At 47.3% G+C, this 5,262-nt stretch overlaps 1 long non-coding RNA gene across 1 annotated transcript; it reads left to right on the top strand.

Annotated features, from left to right (window-relative positions):
- Nucleotides 1-654: 654 nt before the first annotated feature.
- Nucleotides 655-4,142, top strand: Gm35131. The gene is made up of 3 exons (XR_381135.3): nucleotides 655-826; nucleotides 1,239-1,319; nucleotides 3,945-4,142. It is a non-coding gene; the product is annotated as a predicted gene, 35131 (long non-coding RNA).
- Nucleotides 4,143-5,262: the final 1,120 nt, after the last annotated feature.

Below are 5,262 nucleotides of genomic sequence, written 5' to 3'. Positions count from 1 at the left end.
ACCCATGAGATTTTAAAAAGTACAAACCATCCTACATCAGCACAGGTGGCCTTGTAATGAGGACAGAGGGACAGCAGCTTTCTCCGTGACTCTTGGCACAGGTCGTGGGTAGGGCCTGAAGCTCTGCATTTCTAACAAGCTGGGACAACATTACAAGTCCCTGGAGTAGCAGAGTTCCGTGACATTCCTTACACATGAGAGAGCCCAACTGCCCAGGTTACCCATGCACAGAGGTGGTGCCCCTCCCATCCTGCCAAATGGAATCTTCTAGGTCACGGGTGTTCTCGGGGGACTATGTTGCCTAGTGTTGCCAGTAGAAAGTCTTTTGTTTGGCCTCTATCTCTCCTCCGGTTGATTCAAGGAAAAGGAAATATGATCAACAAGGGAACCTTGGGGAGGAGTCGGGTGAGGTGCGGGGAGGGTGGGGCAGTAGTTGGGTGGGGGCCAGGCTTAGATGTTTTAGCCTTTGTAGATGCTTGCTCCCTGACCCGGAATGGATTGTCTCACAAGGACCTCAAAGGGGGAAGTGCACAAGGGATGGCAAGATTTTGGCTCAACACAACCTGAGTCACAAACCCTAAGTTGGAAATGGGCTGCCTTCAGCCTCCCTTTTGGTCACACTCTTGTTTCTAGCCTGCCTATTATTTTTGCCAGCCCTGAAGGAACAGCCTCTGCCTTTGCTGCTCAGAGATCTCAGAGGAAGGAGAAGCAGATGGAGCTGACAAAGAGTCACCTTGGGTGACTCTCACCTGGGCTGGTGGAGTGGAGGACCCCTGGGGTTCGCTGGCTTGTTCTGAGGCCCTCAGTGCCTCATCCTCATCAGCTGGTGAGACAAGATTCTTAGAGGCTCCCACCCATCCAAACACACCAGAATGGGTGATACAAAACTCCCTGTGTGGGGTAGGGGCAGCTGGTATGATAAGCTGCAAGGAGAGGCCCTCTTATACCCTAGACACAGCCCCTCTCCTGCTACCTTCCCAAAGCACTATTTATCGGAGTCAGGAAGAACAGAGAGGTCTCCTCTACAATGCAGCTCTGAGCAGCCCAGGATCGGGGAAGCCTAGAGTCGGTTGGTGGCATGCCCAGTCTCAGTGGCCTGGCTGCTAAAGTTTTCAAAGTACCAGCTCCAGAGGGTATAGTTCAATGCAGTTATACTTAAATAGTGAATGTGCAGTTCAAGAGGGATCTTAAGAAAGATTACCGGAGAGTAATGAAGCATTTTTTAACGCCATGGACAGACAGAGAAGCAGCTTGACGGAGCCTCTGAGGAGAAGATCAGAATCCGCCGTGGATAGCGGCTTCCTCGTTAGACAAGATTGGTGAGAACCGAAGCTGTTTATTCTTAGTACCCGTTTCTTGCTTTAATACATGCAGATTTGAGCCTGCAAGGGTTGGGCCTGAACAGTCACACACTAAAATCTTTCAATATGTCTTTTTATTTTACCCTCAGACATGGTAATGTCTCCACAGCACAAGATGTACGCACTGTGTGGAGCCTGCCCCAATCAGCCAGTGTAGGATGCAGGCTGAACTGTATGCAGGGTGGCACAATGGATGACAGCCAACCACAAGTTCGGCAGCAAGGATGACTGTGTGCTAGCCGCTTGGCCCAGCACTTCCTGTACAGGAGGGCCAGGCAGAATGGAGATAAAAGTCACGGCTTCCTAAGTCCCAGAGTCTACCTCTGCTCTGCCGTTCCTAAGTGACAAGCCTTCACAGCTCAGCAAAATACCACAGAGCTGAGAGTCTGAGGGTTCAGAGCAGTCATGTGCAGAAAGTGCCGAGCATTGGTTTTGATACACCGGACTCCTACATACCAGCAACTATACGTAGCTTATATGTCCAGCTCTGTGCCACCTGAAAAGGTCCTCTGGTCGTCAGAATCCGTCCCAAGCAGGACCGTGATTTCTGCCTTGCTCTTGCCTCCACCCAGTTTCCCCCATTTTCTGTTTCCTTCTCTCTCTTTTGCTGATAAGGTTCCAGGGGTAGAACCCAGGGCCCAGTGCACGCTACCTGTTAGTTCCTGCCAGCCCGGGCATTTCTCTTCTTAGTTAATGACTCTAACTTCCACCAGCTGCTCAAGGCCAAAACTCTAAAGTTCGAGACACAATGCATCCCAAACATAAGTGCCAGATCCATGGGGATCTAACCAGTTCTCACCAACCCATGACTACCAGTCACTCCACCTGTAGCCATGGCCTCTACCCTCACCCAAAGACACCCAACATGTGCAAGCAGCTGTTGATGCACAATTGAGACTGAATCTAGAGTTGACTTGTCCAGGCTGGCTGGCAAATGAGCTCCTAGAGTGCCCTGTCTCTGCCCCACCAGTACTGTTACAGGCACATCCTGCTGCTACACCTGACTTTTTCTTAGGTGGGGACTGGGGAATCTGAACTCATGCTCTCTTTCTTGCACAGCAGACACACTACAGACAGCACCATCTCTACAGCACCTGAGTCCCTCCACCACTCAGAACCCTCTCTGGTCTCCTACATCACTCTGAAAACAGCATCCACACTTTTACCCAACCACATAGTTCCATGGGACCTGAGGTTATGGGCTGAATTATGTCCCTGGCCAAATTCATATGTGGAAGCTCTAATGTGATCATATTTGGAGAAACATCCTTAAAGGGGGCAGTTCCAGTTAGATGAAGTTGTGAGGATGTGACTCTAATCTGATGGGAGTCAAGTCTTTATTTAAAAAGACACCATCATGTCCTGACCCACCCCCTTGTACAAGCTCCTTGAGGAAATCAAAGACCAGATGGCTGTTCCTTGCTGAATCTCAGCAGCCAAAGTGACATTGACTGGCACATGCCAGCTGTATGCTTCACTGAATGATAGACAATACAACGTATGTGTTGAGTGGCTGAGCAGTCAGTAGGCACTGTTCACACTTTTTGACACAGAAGGATGTCTATATACATGTGCATACATGTGGCATGAATGTATATCTGCATTGAGATGTAGCTTGGATATTGAGTGTCCCACAGAGGCATGAATTACAGCCCTGGTCCCCAACAGCTGTGCTGCTGAGAGGAATGGATCCTTTGACAGGTGGGATGACATGTGTCACTGGGCCCATGACCTTAAATGTCATTGTGGGATCTCCATCCCTTTTCTTGTCTTGTTTTGTGTTGCCAAGCAACAAGGGTGAGTGGTTTGCCTCACCACACACTTCTGTAGTGATGTATTATCTCACAGAACCCCAAAACAGTGGAGCCCACTGGATCATGGACTCCAGTCTGACTCCAAAGTCAAGCAAGAATAAACCATTTCTCTTTATAAATTGGTAGTCTAAAGTATTTTATTATAATACTGGAACATTTACTGATACAGACATACAAAGACATTCATTTCTGTATACCTATATCCTTATCTACATCAGCATCTTCCTCTGTCTATAAAGCATAATGTAAAATACAGATTTTTTTTTGTTTTGGTTTGGTTTGTTTTTGTTTTTTTTTCAAGACAGGGTTTCTCTGTATAGCCCTGGCTGTCCTGGAACTCACTCTGTAGACCAGGCTTGCCTCAAACTCAGAAATCTGCCTGCCTCTGCCTCCCAAGTGCTGGGATTAAAGGCGTGCGCCACCATTGCCCGGCTAAAAAAATGCACAACTTATAAAGAAATCCAAGGCAAGATTTTTTTTTTCGGGCTCTGTCTGCCTAAGGAATCCTAGAAAGAAAGCAGTGCTATTTTTGAAGAGACACAAACCCAGGGTCATACGACTACCAACTCCACTGGAGTTCGGATTCTGAACTGTGCTAGGTTGCTGTGACTACCAACTCTGTTGGAGTCCAGTTTTCTGACTGTGCTAGGTGGCTGGGAATATTAGTTTTAGCTGTCAACTCAACACACCCTAGACTCAGCTGGGAATGACGAGCTCCTGGTGGTCTAAATCTGAGAGGAGCGTTTGCTTTGTTTGTCTCCAATTACAGAGCACATCACCAGGACTGGACATCCACCACGCTTGTCTTTCCACTCAGTTCTTTGACCATGTCTACGGGGACACTTCTTGACTACATCACTTGACATAGAAAGACTTTCCCACTGTGGGCAGCACCTTTCCCTAGGAAAGGGGACTCTTAACTGTATGAGAATGAAGAAAACAAGCTGATCACTGGCGTTCATTTTCTCTCTGTTCTTGACTGTGACATCTCATCAACGATGGGCTGTAACCTGGAAGTATAGGCTAAATAAACCCTTTCTCCCATAAATTGCTTTTGTGAAAATATCTTATCAAAGCAACAGAAGAAACCCAGGAAGTTGTCTAGACAGTTGGAATTTCAGTAATTAACTATAGAGAGTAGTCAAAGAATGTTAGAGAGAGTTGGATTTTCAAGGTTTTCTTGCCCAGAATCTACCAGAAATTGTGCCACTGCTCCTTCAGTCCCTTGGGCAGATATCATTAATCAGTCACAGAACTGTCTTCTCACTGGATTTCCGTGTTCTTGGTTTTTCACAAAGTCTCAGCTACACAACTGAAGTGGCTTACCATCCCAGAGAAGGCCCACTCCCATCAACTTTACAATGGTGGTCTAAATCTGAGAGGAGTGTTTACTTTGTCTCCAACTACAGAGCATACCACCAGGACTGGACATCCACCAGGCTTGTGTTCAGATATGGTCAGACATTAAACTGGCAGGGTATCAGCCATTGTCTTCAATATTAAATCAGATCAGAAGTTATTAGTCTATGACCTTTCGTTACTGCTGACTATTTTGGAAGATTGTGATCTTTTAAGCCAAAATCAATAAGATGTGGGACAGGAATTAGATGAATAACAGCTGCCAGCAAGGTGCCAAGTGGAATCAATTGTAGTCAGGACAGCAAGAAGCAATCTCTACCTTTGGGACCAAGAGTTAATTATGAAACATTGAAATGGAGGAGCAGCCTGCATGGTGGAAGGTGAGGAGGGAGACCAGCAGGGCTTCAAAGCTGGAAAGTGCAGAAGGCCCTGGTGCTCCTTGCAAGAACCCCACAGCTATATCCACAAACAGAACCCAGCAACCTCAGGTGAGGGAACCCCAGACTCAAGACCAAATCCTGATTGTCTAAGCCAAACGTGTAATCTCTTCTCTTCATGTCAAAGGAGAAAAGGCACTAGGCCTGACAGTCCTCTGGTGGAGCTCTGGGTAGTTCACTCACTTGCAAAAAGCAAAGGCACTGAAAAAGCCATTGTGCTCCCATGAGACCAGAAGCATCCAGACTGCCATGGGAAGTACCTTCTCTCCTCCCTCCCAGAGATGGAAGGGA

The sequence above is a fragment of the Mus musculus genome, chromosome 11 (assembly GCF_000001635.26).
Source record: "Mus musculus strain C57BL/6J chromosome 11, GRCm38.p6 C57BL/6J".
In the NCBI taxonomy this organism is placed as follows: domain Eukaryota; kingdom Metazoa; phylum Chordata; class Mammalia; order Rodentia; family Muridae; genus Mus; species Mus musculus.
Note: the sequence above shows the minus strand (reverse complement) of the source record. Positions and strands in the feature narration are given on the sequence as shown.